The sequence below is a fragment of the Triticum dicoccoides genome, chromosome 2B (assembly GCF_002162155.2).
Source record: "Triticum dicoccoides isolate Atlit2015 ecotype Zavitan chromosome 2B, WEW_v2.0, whole genome shotgun sequence".
NCBI lineage: Eukaryota > Viridiplantae > Streptophyta > Magnoliopsida > Poales > Poaceae > Triticum > Triticum dicoccoides.
In genome coordinates, this window is record NC_041383.1 from 116099072 (window position 1) to 116113556 (window position 14485).

At 48.8% G+C, this 14485-nt stretch overlaps 1 pseudogene; it reads right to left on the bottom strand.

Annotated features, from left to right (window-relative positions):
* The window catches only part of LOC119360616, a 60799-nt pseudogene extending 51736 nt beyond the window's left edge, over window positions 1–9063 (bottom strand).
* Between the last annotated feature and the right edge of the window lie 5422 nt (window positions 9064–14485).

Genomic DNA, 14485 nt, shown 5'->3' on the forward strand with positions numbered 1-14485 from the left:
AATGTTGGGTTTGTCCGGCTCCTGTGTTTTGTTGCCTTACGTTCCGTATTATCGGCTAACGCGGCACCAGGAGAACTATTGCGATTGTGCCCCGGTTCGGCCAGGCGAGCACCTTAGTAGAGAAAGCCGAAAACTGACTATCATGATATAGCGAGAGACTGGTCAACCACTCGATCGACTACCGGAATGTCTAGTATTCCTCCGCTTTGACGAAGGACCGTTTCCCGGTCAGGCACATACGCGCCCAGAATTCGGAGAGCGCGGTGCCCCTAGGGGCTATATCGTAGCTCCACCTTCGAACTCCTATGGCTAAGTGAAAGTGATAAAGCATTATAGTCCGGTTGCCTCGTTTGCTACGCTACCACCTCCTTCACAGGACTAAGATGTTGGATTAAGTGTGAAAATGCGCTTTTTTGCAAACACCCCCGCACCATGTGCGTGGGGGCTGAAGCCGAAGACTACCATCTTTCAGGTTACATATACATATACATTAACGGCCGCACAGGAGGAATTTCAATACTTGAACGCACAAGTATAAAAAGCCCTTATATTATAAATATGGTTTTACAAATCATACATGTCATTTGAACATAACATTTTTCGAGCACTGCGACTCTACTAAACGAGCGCCCCGCAGGACTTCCTCAAAATAGTGCTCAGCGGGTAATCGGCTTCTATCCGAATCCCGGGATGCAACGTCGGTGGCATCCATCTCTGCCCAGTATGTTTTGACACGGGCGAGAGCCATCCGTGCACCCTCTATGCATGCCGACCGCTTCATCGCCTTGATATGTGGCACCGCATCAAGGAATTGCTGCACTAAACAAAAGTAACTCTTCGGCTTGGGCCTTTCCGGCCGCAGATGAGCCACGACGTCCTTCATGGCAAGTCCGGACAGCCTATTCAGCTCAGCCCACTCAGCCAACCGACCGGTTAACGGAAGGGGACGCTCCGGACTATGGAATTGAGACCAAAAAAGCTCTTCCATCTCGTGATCCTTTTGGCTTCGGAAGTGCACGACTGCGTCCATCGCACTTGCCGCCAAATCCAGATAAGGATCCTCCGCACCCCACAACTGGCCCAACTGAGCATACTTCTGATCCGTGAACTTCCTGCGCAGCAGAAAGGGCTTTCCAGCCGCAATGTCTCCGGCCTGACGCAGCTCCTCCTTTATAGCACTCATTGCAGAACGGGCATCCTTGGCTTCGGCGGTGGCCTTCTTCAGGTCCTCTTGCCCCGCTCGGCGTTCTCTTTCAAGAACCTCATGGCGGTCGGTAGCATCCTTCAGCTTCACGGCCATTCCAGCCATCTCCTCCCTGCTTCGGTAGTGAGCAGCCTTTTCGGCTTTTAGCTCTTCGGCTGCCTTCGAGGCAGCCGCATCACTCCTTCTGGCTTGCTCCTTGGCTCGAGCAAGCTCTGCCCGAAGGCCCTCCATAGCAGCGGCGCCATCTGCATCAAGCATACATATGGTAAGGCGTAAGCATCAGCTCCCTTACCAGGTGACCGTGGAGAAACCACCCACCTTGTAACTTGTCAAGTCGCTTATGGACAAGCGCGATGTCCGCATCCGCAACGTCCAGTTGCCGCTTCAGTTCGGCAACTCTATCAGTCCGGCTGGCCAGCGAACGCTCCGCTCCCTGAATAGGAACAGCGACATCTTAACACTGAGTTTATGATCCTCGGCACGCCGTCGCTTCTGACAACGTACCGACTCTCAGGGGCTACTATCTATACAGGGCGCACTCTATGTGCAAAACTGTCAAAAGGTATGTCATTTTTACGTACCTCAAACCCCGTCAGTAAACTTCTGATGGCCTCATGCAACCCGCTCTCAGCGGATGAAATCCTTTCAATCACCATACTCATTAAAGTACGGTGATCTTCTGAGATAGACGCCCTCTCGAGCAGATCCTTCAGCTCCCCCGGCCGTACACCAGTTGGTGCCGAACTCTCCGGCCCCGCCGGACTCGAGGAGACCCTCCGCGACGACACCTCAGGGTTGTTCGCCCCGCCTGACGGAGCGGCAAATGGAGGTGTTTCACTCTCCATCATCTTCGGACGAAGATCCCCCGAAGATGAGCTCTACTGAGAAGGGCTGAGATCCGAACTACAAGGTAAGAACTCCGGTTATCCTCAGAAATAAAAATAGGGATGTCCCTTATTACAAAGCTCCCTTTTCTACTTACGGCTCGCTGGAGGGCTGATTCCCTTGGGGAAATAGTGCGATCGGGGCTTCTCCTGGCGCAGGACCCTCCGATGAAGATTTCTTCCCCCGCTTTGAGGCCTTGGCCTCCGGATCTTTGGAAGCGGTCCTCTTCTCCCCCTGGAGGGAGGGGTTCTCGATCCCCCCTTCTTTGAGAGCCTCCTTAGCAGAGGCACTAATTTTCCTATTTTCCCGTTCGCCCTCATCTGAAGGCGCAACCTCCAGCATCTTGACTAACACCGGATCCGGCGTGGTCTCCGGGAGGGGGGCCGGACACCGTACCAGTTTTGCTTGCGCTATCCACTCCTGTCCAAGGGATAGCTGGTTAAAAGGCAAGCCCATGATAAATAAATGGATGATATGTCCAGACACAGGGCCACTTACTTGAGTATCCGGGCGATTGCAGCTTAAGCCAGCGTCCTCGGTCAAATCCGGACACAAGACCGGACACATCTCTTGTGATCCGAAGAACAGTTTGTACATCTCTATGGGTGTCGTACCCATGAAGTGTTGGAGAGCTCGTGGTCCCTCCGGATTGAATTCCCATAGGCGGAGGGGGCGACGTTTGCAGGGCAGAAGACGCCGAATCAGCATAACCCACGTCACTACGACCAGATTGATCTCCCTCTCTTGGAGGTCTCGAATCCGGCCCTGCAATAGGGGTATGTCCTTGGACGGCCCCCAGTCAAGCCCATTGTTGACCCATGACGTCAGCCATTGTGGGGGGCCCGAGCGAAAGTCGGGCGGCGGCCTCTGCCTGCTGCCCCTGGGAGCGGTGATATAGAACCACTCCTGTTGCCACAAGCCAAGCTCCTCCTGAAAAGCGCCCTCGGGCCATGGAGCATCGGCCCTCTTGCTTATAACCGCCCTGCCGCACTCTGCCTGACGCCCCTCAATCATCTTCGGCTCCACGTTGAAGGTTTTGAGCCACAAACCGAAGTGAGGGGTAGTGCGGAGGAAGGCTTCGCAGACGACAATAAATGATGAGATGTGGAGGATGGACTCCGGAGCCAAGTTGTGGAATTCCAGCCCATAGTAAAACATGAGCCCCCTCACGAAGGGATCCATCGGGAAGCCTAAACCCCGACGGAGGTGAGACATGAACACGACACTCTCACCAGGCTCGGGAGTAGGAACGACTTGCCCTTGGGCAGGTAACCTATGCGAAATCTCGTAGGTTAAGTACCCGGCGTCTCTCAGCTTTAGCACGTCCTCTTCCGTGACGGAGGAGGGCATCCACCGGCCCTGTAGGTCGGAGCCGGACATTGTCGAAGGTCCAAAGTTCCCGAATCTGGATCCCTGGGTGTTGGAACTCGGGGCGAGGGGCGGATTCGATTGAGGATTGAAGAAAAGGAACGGGCCTTGGTCTCATTATAAAGAGGGAGAATACCAAGAGCCGTCCCCGTGACCGTTTGGAACTCACCTTCGATGGAGGGGGCGTGGCAACGGGCGCGGTTGGGTTACCCACGTCCGTACTGATGAGAATCCCGGAATAAGGGGAACACGATCTCTGCTTCGACAAGACGTGCCAAGGAAACCACTTCGCTAAACGCGCTGAGGTGGTATAATAAAAACGATTCGAGTAAAAGCTTGGTTGTGGTGTGACGTCACGCCACAAGATACGTCAGCAGATTGAACTTGTGTAAATATTATTCTCTCTACGGTGGTATGTGGAATTTATTTTGCAGAGCCGGACACTATCCTGGTGTTCACAGTCTTCTATAAATTATTCGGAGGAGGAACCCGCCTTGCAATGCCGAAGACAATATGCGCGCCGGACTCGTCGTCATTCAAGCCTTGTTCAGGGGCTACTAAGGGAGTCCCGGACTAGGGGGTGTCTGGATAGCCGAACTATCATCATCGGCCGGACTCCAAGACTATGAAGAGACAAGATTGAAGACTTCGTCCCGTGTCTGGATGGGACTTACCTTGGCGTGGAAGGCAAGCTTGGCGATATGGATATGTAGATCTCCTACCATTGTAACCGATTCTGTGTAACCCTAGCCCTCTTCGTTGTCTATATAAACCGGAGGGTTTTAGTCCGTAGGACACAACAACAATCATACCATAGGCTAGCTTCTAGGGTTTAGCCTCCTTGATCTCGTGGTAGATCCACTCTTGTACTACCCATATCATCGATATAAATCAAGCAGGAGTAGGGTTTTACCTCCATCGAGAGGGCCCGAACCTGGGTAAAAACATCGTGTCCCTTGTCTCCTATTACCATCCGCCTAGACGCACAGTTCGGGACCCCCTACCCGAGATCCGCCGGTTTTGACACCAACAGAAACCTTCGGGGGCGTGATTTTGGAACGAACTGTTAGGAATAGGCAACTTGTATTCCCATGAGGCCATAGGCCGATATATATATATACATGTACAGGTGTGGAACATATGCAGGAAACCCCTTATACAACGGGATAAATACAAAGGGATACATGACTTATATTATAACTCTAACACCCCCCCTCAAACTCATGGTGGACGAACAACACTGAGTTTGGAGAGATAAAAGCCATGTTGTGCTCTAGTCTGGGCCTTCGTCAGGAAATCCGCTAACTATAACTCGTAAGGCACATACTGAAGAGCAATAACCTGATCCTGCACACCAGCGCGCACATAGAAAGCATCAACACCAATATGCTTGGTGAGCTCATGCTTCACAGGATCGCGCGCAATGCTGATAGCACCTGTACTGTCAGATAAGGGCAGAGTCGGTGTAGTGACAGAAACACCAAAATCCTGAAGTAACCACCGTAACCAAGTCACCTCTGCCTTCAAAAGAGCCATTGCTCGCAACTCAGCCTCGGCACTCAAACGGGAAACTGCAAGCTGTTTCTTCGTCTTCCAGGCAATGAGAGAACCACCAAGAAAAACACAGTAAGCAGAAAGTGAATGGCGATCTGAAGGATCACTAGCCCACGTAGCATCCGAATAGGCCTGAAGCTGTAAAGAACTAGAGCGAGGAAAGAAGAGACGGTGAGAGATCGTGCCTCGAAGATATCGGAGAACACGAAGGAGATGACTATAGTGAACCGATGTGGGAGCAGAGACAAACTGACTCAGAATATGAACCGGATAAGAGATGTCTGGACGAGTGATAGCTAGATAGACAAGACTACCAACAAGATGACGATAACGCGTCGGGTCAGGGAGAGGATCACCATCAGTAGCACGGAGGTGAACATTGAGCTCCATAGGAGTCTCAACAACGCGCTCATCAGTAAGAGCAGCACGAGCAAGAAGATCCTGGATATACTTTTCCTGGGATATAAAAAAGCCATCAAAGGTAGAAGAGACTTCAATCCCAAGAAAGTAGCGAAGAGGTCCAAGATGAGATATAAGAAACTGCTCACTAAGACGGGCCTTTACAAAGGCAATATACTCGGGGTCATCCCCCGTGATGATCATGCCATCAACATAGAGAAGAAGAAGAGTCCGACCACGAGGAGAAAGGTGAATAAACAATGCTGGATCATGAGCACTTGCTGAAAAACCAGCAACAGTGATCACAGAGGCAACGCGCTCAAACCAGGCGCGGAGGGCTTGCTTAAGGCCATAGAGAGAGCGACGAAGACGATATACCATGCCATCAGGAACAGAATACCCAGGTGGTGGCTGCATGTACACCTCCTCAGGCAGCTCACCATTTAGAAAGGCATTCTTAACATCAAGCTGAGATATAGACCAGTGGCGTGCAGAGGCAACAACAAGAAGTGTACGAACAGTGGTCATATGGGCCACAGGAGCAAAAGTCTCGTCATAATCACGACCGTGCTCCTGCTGAAAACCACGAGCCACAAGATGAGCTTTGTGACGCTCAAGAGAACCATCGGAGCGAGTCTTAACCTTGTAGACCCACTTACAAGTGATCGGCGGACTCCGGGAGGAAGAGAAACAAGATCCCAGGTACCAGTGCATTCAAGAGCAGCAATCTCCTCTGCCATCGCAAACTGCCATTCAGGATGAACAACAGCCTGACGGTAAGAAGTCGGCTCAAGAACAGCAGCACCAGCGGTGGGAAATCCAAAGCGATCAATAGGCGGACGAGGACGAGAACGCAAGCCATAAGTTGGCTAAGAGGAAGATGACGACTCATCCACAGAGGCATTGACTGGTCGTGGACGACGAGTGTAATGCTGAGGAAAAGATGGAATAATAGGAGGAATCGTCAAGGTAGAATCGGGGGGTGGCGACGAAGAAGTCACCGAAGATGAAGGTGGAGAACCCGGTGACATGCTGGGAGAGGAGACCGGGGAGGATGGTGGCTACAAATCAACTAGAGGTGGAGAAGGAGAGGAAGTGGAATGGAGAGGTACAGGCTCGACGGGGGTGATAGGTGAGTCAGGAAAAGTGAGGAAAGAGATATCCTGCACTGAAAAAGTTGAGGAAGATGGGCATGGGTAGAAGGGACGAGACTCATCAAAAGTCACGTCTCGAGAGATACGCATCCGACGACCGATAGGATCCCAACAACGATAGCCCTTATGCTCATCACTGTAGCCTAAGAAGACACACTCAACAGACTGAGCGGTCAGTTTGCTGCGTTCACGAGGAGCAAGAAGAACATAGCAAACACAACCAAACGAGCGAAGCATCGAGTAATCGGGAGAACGATCAAAAAGTCGCTCGAAAGGAACACCACCCTGTAGAGCAGCGGAAGGCTGTATATTGATAAGATAGGTGGATGTGGAGACGGCCTCAGCCCAAAAATGAGGCGGGAGAGAGGCAGCAATCATCAATGCACGAGCCGTCTCAAGAAGATGTCGATGTTTTCGCTCAGCCACACCATTCTGAGCATGAGCACTAGGACAAGAGAATTGAGAGAGAGTCCCTTGCTCAGCAAGAACACCACGCAACATCTTAGAGATATACTCGCCAGCGGAGTCAACACGAAAAACACGAATGGGTGAAGAGAACTGAGTATGACCCATGGCATCAAAATGCTTATAAATAGACAACACCTCAGAACGAGAAGTCATGAAATAAAGCCATGTGTAACGAGAGAAATCATCTATGAAAATAATATAGTATTTATGACCACCTTTCGAAGCAAAAGGGGTCGGACCCCATACATCAGAATGGACTAAATCGAAAGGACGCTTGGACACTGACTCACTATGTGAATATGGTAACTGAATCTGCTTGCCAAGATGACAACCCTGACACTCTAAAGAGACATCTCCTGAGACAGACCCCAGAAGACCTCGACGAACTAAAGAAGACAACCGAGAACCACACAGATGACCAAGTCGATGATGCCACTGCTGGAAGGAACCAGTAACGGAGGCGACAGAAGCGGAAGAACTGGCGATGGTGGTGGCAGCGGAAGGAACATGAAGCCAGTCCAACTCCCAAAGACCCTGAGAATCACGGCGGCGAGGGCCAGCCCCAACCAGAGTGTGCGTGCGACGGTCCTGGACAGAACAAGAGTCAACGTCAAGGATGACGCGACAACCAGAATCAGTAAGTTGACTAGCAGAAAACAGATTCATGGTAAGTCGAGGAACATGAGCAACATCAGGAACATAATAAGAAGGAGTGGTAAGATTGCCTCTACTAGCAACAGAAAGTGGAGTACCATCAGCAGTGAAGACATGAACAGGAGAATCCAGTGATCGAAGAGAGGACAAAGTGGAAGAATGAGAAGACATATGAAAAGAAGCTCCAGAGTCCAGAACCCATGGGGATGTACCTGACTGTGTAGAGGGTGATTGCTCAGTGCGGGAAGCATCAGTCACAGAACCAGCAGTACCCGTCGAGGAAGAACCTGAAGCCGCAAGCAGACGCTTAAGTCTCAGAATATCCTGCTTAGTCAAAACAATGGCTGAAGTTGTCAAGGTAGATGACGAAGTCCCTGAAGATGATGATCGCGCCTTGCGCAGGTGTTTCTTCTTCGTGTAGCACTGAGAGTCAAGATGACCGTCATTGTTGCAATAGTCGCAACATGGACGGGGGCGACCTGAGCCTCCAGAAGGAGTGGGCAAGAGCGGCGGAGCACTCGAGCGAGAAGGGGTCAGTGCAGCAGGTGGCGTAGGAGCACGAGTAACGAGCACAGAGGGAACCTCCAGCAAACCAGCACCACGTAAGCAAGTCTCCTCAGCACGAATCTCAGAAAGCGCCTCCATGAGAGAAATATGGCCACGAGCAAACAACTGAGCACGCCGGGGCTCAAACTCCTTACGAAGCCGAGACAGGAACTCATAGACGCGATGAAACTCCAAATTGGCCTGGACAGCCTAGCAACAGGGGCAGGTACGACAACCAGCACTGCGGAGAGAATCAAGCTGGCGCCAGATAGCAGAACTCTGTGCATAGAAGTCATCAACAGTAGAGTCTCCCTGCTAAAGAGCATGCTCCTGACGGACCAGAGAAAGGTAAAGGGCATCACTAGAGGGCTCATAGCGCTGACGAAGACGGGTCCACATCTCAAAGACAGTAGGAAGACCCAGCAACTCAGAAGCAAACTGGGGCAGAACACTAGCAGTGAGAACAGCTGCAGCACGAGCATCATCATCAAGCCACTGGGTGTAAACAGACAGAGCACCATGATATGTCTGAAGAGCCTCCTCATAAGCCAAAACCCTCTCATCGTAAGCACGATCAGCAGCCTCATCAGCAAGCTTAGCCGCATCCTTGGCGGCCTGATTAGCATCCGTAGGAAGAACTGGTGGAGTCGGAGGAATAGGAGCCACCGGAGGAACCGGACGTGGCGGACAGCAGACCTCGCCAGAAAGAGCACCCCAAAGACGGATGCCACGCATGTGAATGCGCATGAATCCTGTAAACTCAGTGTAGTTAGTACCATCAAAGATCACCGGACAGCGAGGGATAGCAACATAGCCCGATGCAGGAGACATTTTTTAGGAACCCGGAGTCGGGCCTACGAGCGAGAGATGAGATCGAGCGATTAGGCGGAGGTGGCAGTGCGGGAGCGATGGAATCCTTCCTGCGGGACGAACCCCTCTGGGCCTGCTGAGCGATCACGCAGAGGCGGCCTTCGAGCGATGCTGAGATCGAAAGGGAGCGGCAGCTTCGGTGCTTAGCGATCTGTCGATGGAGTCCTTCGAGCGATTCAGAGATCGAGCGGGAGCGGCAGCTTCGATCGCCGATCGGGAGAGGAGAGAGATCGCCCCCTGCGGCCTGCTGCTTCGATCGCCGATCGGGAGAGGTGAGAGATCGAGAGAGGAGATCGATCTGGAGAGGAGGGATCGAACGCACGAGTTGCAGCGTGCGAAAAAATTAACCTAGCTCTAATACCATGTTAGGAATAGGCAACTTGTATTCCCATGAGGCCATAGGACGATATATATATATACATGTACAGGTGTGGAACATACGCAGGAAACCCCTTATACAACGGGATAAATACAAAGGGGTACATGACTTATATTATAACTCTAACACGAACGTGATCTAGAGGACTTGGAGTGCAAGTCAAGAAGAAGCCGAGGCGGCCACGAGGGTGGAGGGCGCACCGCCTATCTCGTGGGCACCTCGGGCGGCCACCGACCTACTTCTTCCTCCTATATATACCCATGTACCCCAAAAATATCTAGGGAGCCAATGAAAAACTATTTCCACCGCCGTAACCTTCTGTATCCGCGAGATCCCATCTTGGAGCCTTCGCCGGCGCTCCGCCGGAGGGGGAATCGACCATGGAGGGCTTCTACATGAACGCCATAGCCCCTCCGATGAGTTGTGAGTAGTTTACCACAAACCTTCGGGTCCATAGTTTGCACCAAGTATATGAGTTCTTTTGACTAATGTTGAGTCCATGGATTATACACACTTTTACCTTTCCATCATTGCTAGCCTCTTTGGTACCGTGCATTGCCCTTTCTCACCTTGAGAGTTGGTGCAAACTTCGCCGGTGCATCCAAACCCCGTGATATGATACGCTCTATCACACATAAACCTCCTTATATCTTCCTCAAAACAGCCACCATACCTACCTATCATGGCATTTCCATAGCCATTCCGAGATATATTGCCATGCAACTTTCCACCGTTCCATTTATCATCATGACACGCATTACTATTGTCATATTGCCATTGCATGATCATGTAGTTGACATCGTATTTGTGGCAAGGCCACTTTGCATAATTTTTCATACATGTCACTCTTGATTCATTGCCCATCCCGGTACACCGCCGGAGGCATTCATATAGAGTCATATCTTGTTCTAGTTTTGAGTTGTAATTCATGAGTTGTAAATCAATAAAAGTGTGATGATCATCATCATTAGAGCATTGTCCCCAAAGAAAAAAAAGAAAGGCCAAAAGGTAAAAAAAGAAAGGCCGAAGAAAAAAAAGAAAAAAAAAGAAAGGCCAAAAGAAAAAAGAAAGGCCCAAAAAAAGAAAAAAAAAGAAAATAAATAAAAAAGGGGCAATGTTACTATCTCTTTTTCCACACTTGTGCTTCAAAGTAGCACCATGTTCTTCATATAGCGAGTCTCATATGTCGTCACTTTCATATAATAGTGGGAATTTTTCATTATAGAACTTGGATTGTATATTCCTATGATGGGCTTCCTCAAAATGCCCTAGGTCTTCTTGAGCAAGCAAGTTGGATGCACACCCACTAGGTTTCTTTTGTTGAGCTTTCATACATTTATAGCTCTAGTGCTTCCATTGCATGGCAATCCCTACTACTCATGTTGACATCAATTGATGGGCATCTCCATAGCCCGTTGATTATCCTCGTCAATATGAGACTTTCTCCTTTTTTGTCTTCTCCACACAATCCCCATCATCATATTCTATTCCATCCATAGTACTATATCCATGGCTCACGCTCATGTATTGCATGAAAGTTGAATTTTTTTGAGATTATTTAAGTACAAAACAATTGCTTGGCTTGTCATCGGGGGTGTAGAATTTGAGAGCATTTTTGTGTGACGAAAATGAAGCATAGCCTAACTATATGATTTTGTAGGGATGAACTTTCTTTAGCCATGTTATTTTGAGAAGACATGATTAGTTTGATTAGTATGCTTGAAGTATTACTATTTCTTATGTCAATATGAACTTTTATTTTGAATCATTTGGATCTGAACATTCATGCCACAATAAAGAAAATTACATTGAGAATTATGCTAGGTAGCATTCCACATCAAAAATTCTTTTTATCATTTACCTACTCGAGGACGAGCAGAAATTAAGCTTGGGGATGCTTGATACGTCTCCAACGTATCTATAATTTTTGATTGTTTCATGCTATTATATTACCTATTTTGGATGTTTATGGGCTTTATTTTACACATTTATATCATTTTTGGGACTAACCTACTAACCGGAGGCCCATCCTGTATTGTTGTTTTTTGCCTATTTCAGTATTTCGAAGAAAAGGAATATCAAACGGAGTCCAAATGGAATGAAACCTTCGAGAGCGTGATTTTTGGAACGAACGTGATCCAGAGGACTTCAGTGCAAGTCAAGAAGCAGCCAAGGCGGCCACGAGGGTGGAGGGCGCGCCCCCTATCCGTGGGCCCCTCGGGCAGCCACCGACCTACTTCTTCCTCCTATATATACCCACATACCCTGAAAACATCTAGGGAGCCAACGAAAAACTATTTCCACCGCCGTAACCTTCTGTATCCGCGAGATCCCATCTTGGAGCCTTCGCCGGCGCTCCGCCGGAGGGGGAATCGACCATGGAGGGCTTCTACATCAACACCATAGCCCCTCCGATGAGTTGTGAGTAGTTTACCACAAACCTTCGGGTCCATAGTTATTAGCTAGATGGCTTCTTCTCTCTTTTTGGATCTCAATACCATGTTCTCCTTGATCTTCTTGGAGATCTATTCGATGTAACTCTTTTTGCGATGTGTTTGTCGAGATCCGATGAATTGTGGGTTTATGATCAAGTTTATCTATGAGAAATATTTGAATCTCCTCTGAATTCTTTTATGTATGATTGAGTTATCTTTGCAAGTCTCTTCGAATTATCAGTTTGGTTTGGCATACTAGATTGATCTTTCTTGCAATGGGAGAAGTGCTTAGCTTTAGGTTCAATCTTGCGGTGTCCTTACCCAGTGACAATAGGGGTAGCAAGGCACGTATTGTATTGTTGCCATCAAGGATAAAAAGATGGGGTTTATATCATATTGCATGAGTTTATCCATCTACATCATGTCATCTTTCTTAATGCGTTACTCTGTTCTTATGAACTTAATACTCTAGATGCATGCTAGATAGCGGTCGATGTGTGGAGTAATAGTAGTAGATGCAGGCAGGAGTCAGTCTACTTGTCGTGGACGTGATGCCTATATACATGATCATACCTAGATAATCTCATAATTATTCGCTTTTCTATCAATTGCTCGACAGTAATTTGTTCACCCACCGTAATACTTATGCTATCTTGGGAGAAGCCACTAGTGAAACCTATGGCCCCCGGGTCTATCTTTTATCATATAAGCTTTCAATCTTCTTTTATTTGCATCTTTACTTTTCCTATCTATATTATAAAATACCAAAAATATATTTATCTTATCATACTATCTCTATCAGATCTCACTTTCGCAAGTGGCCGTGAAGGGATTGATAACCCTCTATTGCGTTGGTTGCGAGTTCTTTGTTTATTTGTGTAGGTGCATGGGACTTTTGAGGAGCCTCCTACTGGATTGATACCTTGGTTCTCAAAAACTGAGGGAAATACTTACGCTACTATTGCTGCATCACCCTTTCCTCTTCAAGGAAAACCAACGCAAGCTCAAGACATAGCAGGGACGTTTATGTTTTGGCCATGACGATGGTCGTTGGTGTCTTTGGTAGACACGGGGCCACCCAGGACTAGCCTGAGTTGGAGTGGCCGGGAGAGTGTCATGGCAGTAGGATGGTTTTGTCGAACCACCGCTGGTCCACCCGAATGGGAGTGCGAGGCCATGGGTTCCGTGGTGTGGGTATAGTGTGCTAACCTCTGCAGAGTGTATATTAAATCTATCGATAGCCGCGCCCACGGATAAGGGCCCTGTTCGTGTCGGTCACACTGTGAGTCAACAATATTAATAATAACTTGATTAATGACAACCCTAGTTCGATGATGAGATAAGTTGGTTGTGATCGCCGGAAAGATCACCGTTCGAGACCAAGTGTTGGTCATGGTTGTGATCACCGGAAAGATCACCGTTTGAGACCAAGTGTTGGTCATGGTTGTGATCGCCGGAAAGATCACCGTTTGAGACCAAGTGTTGGTCATGGTTGTGATCGCCGGAAAGATCACCATTTGAGACCAAGTGTTGGTCATGGTTGTGATTCGTGAATGATCACCGTGGTATCAAGGATACCGAGTTGTTGGATGTTCGTGATGTTGTGCGAGAATAGTGGGTAAAGATCAAGCTCCTTGTGATCATTTAATGATTACTATGGTATTGTTTATACCAAGCTTGATTTGATCCTGAGATGATCGTGTGATGTCCGAGGTTGGTAAGTGATGCATGTGATGGTTATGAGGTAAACCGAGCAGAATAAGTAGTGCACGATAGTGTCATCATGTTGCATGCTAGTATTGTCGGATTAGTATGTTCATGCCATGTTCATGTTGTGGTTCTCGCTGTATCATGTTCGTGTTGTTCATGCTATGTTGTTCTGATGATATCATGATAATCCATGCTTAACCTGTAATTGCCATGCTGTTGTTTGTCTTGAATGCTTCTGGATTATTGTGAGCGTGCAAGTACATTCAATGTACTGACCTGGCATGTCATGCCAGTTTGCAGGTCATGCCGGATTTGAATGCTTGTTTGTTGTGGATTCTTTGTTTGCGAGCTAGGATAAGCGTTCCAGCCAGAGTCCCTGCAGAGTGGAGTTCACCACCGTCGTCATTGTTCCGCTGCTAGAGTTCTCCCGCTGCATCATGTTGTTCTGCTGCTTGCATGGAGCAACAATGGCAGGTGTAGTGTCGCCGTGCCGATGTAACCCCTCATACCCCAAATAGATTGTAATAAAGAGCTGGTTTGTTCTATGCTGTGCAGTGCCGTATTCTAGAAGACTTCATCTCGATCTCTGGGATGGAATACGGGGCGTTCCGGTTTTCTCTGAGCTGGGGTGCCACACTTATGAAAGGGAAAGACACTATAGATTCTGTGGTGAGAAAAAGCTAGCAGCTACCAGCCAGTCAGACCACACCTCACTACCTTAGAGCCGTGAGAAAATTTGAGGGCCACAGAAAATACGTGTGGGTGAAGCGAAATATGTGTGGGAAAAGCAAGCACTCCCAGATCCATCCGGATGCCGGACATGGAGGAGTCCGGGCAGCCCAAGCCCGAGGGGTCGACG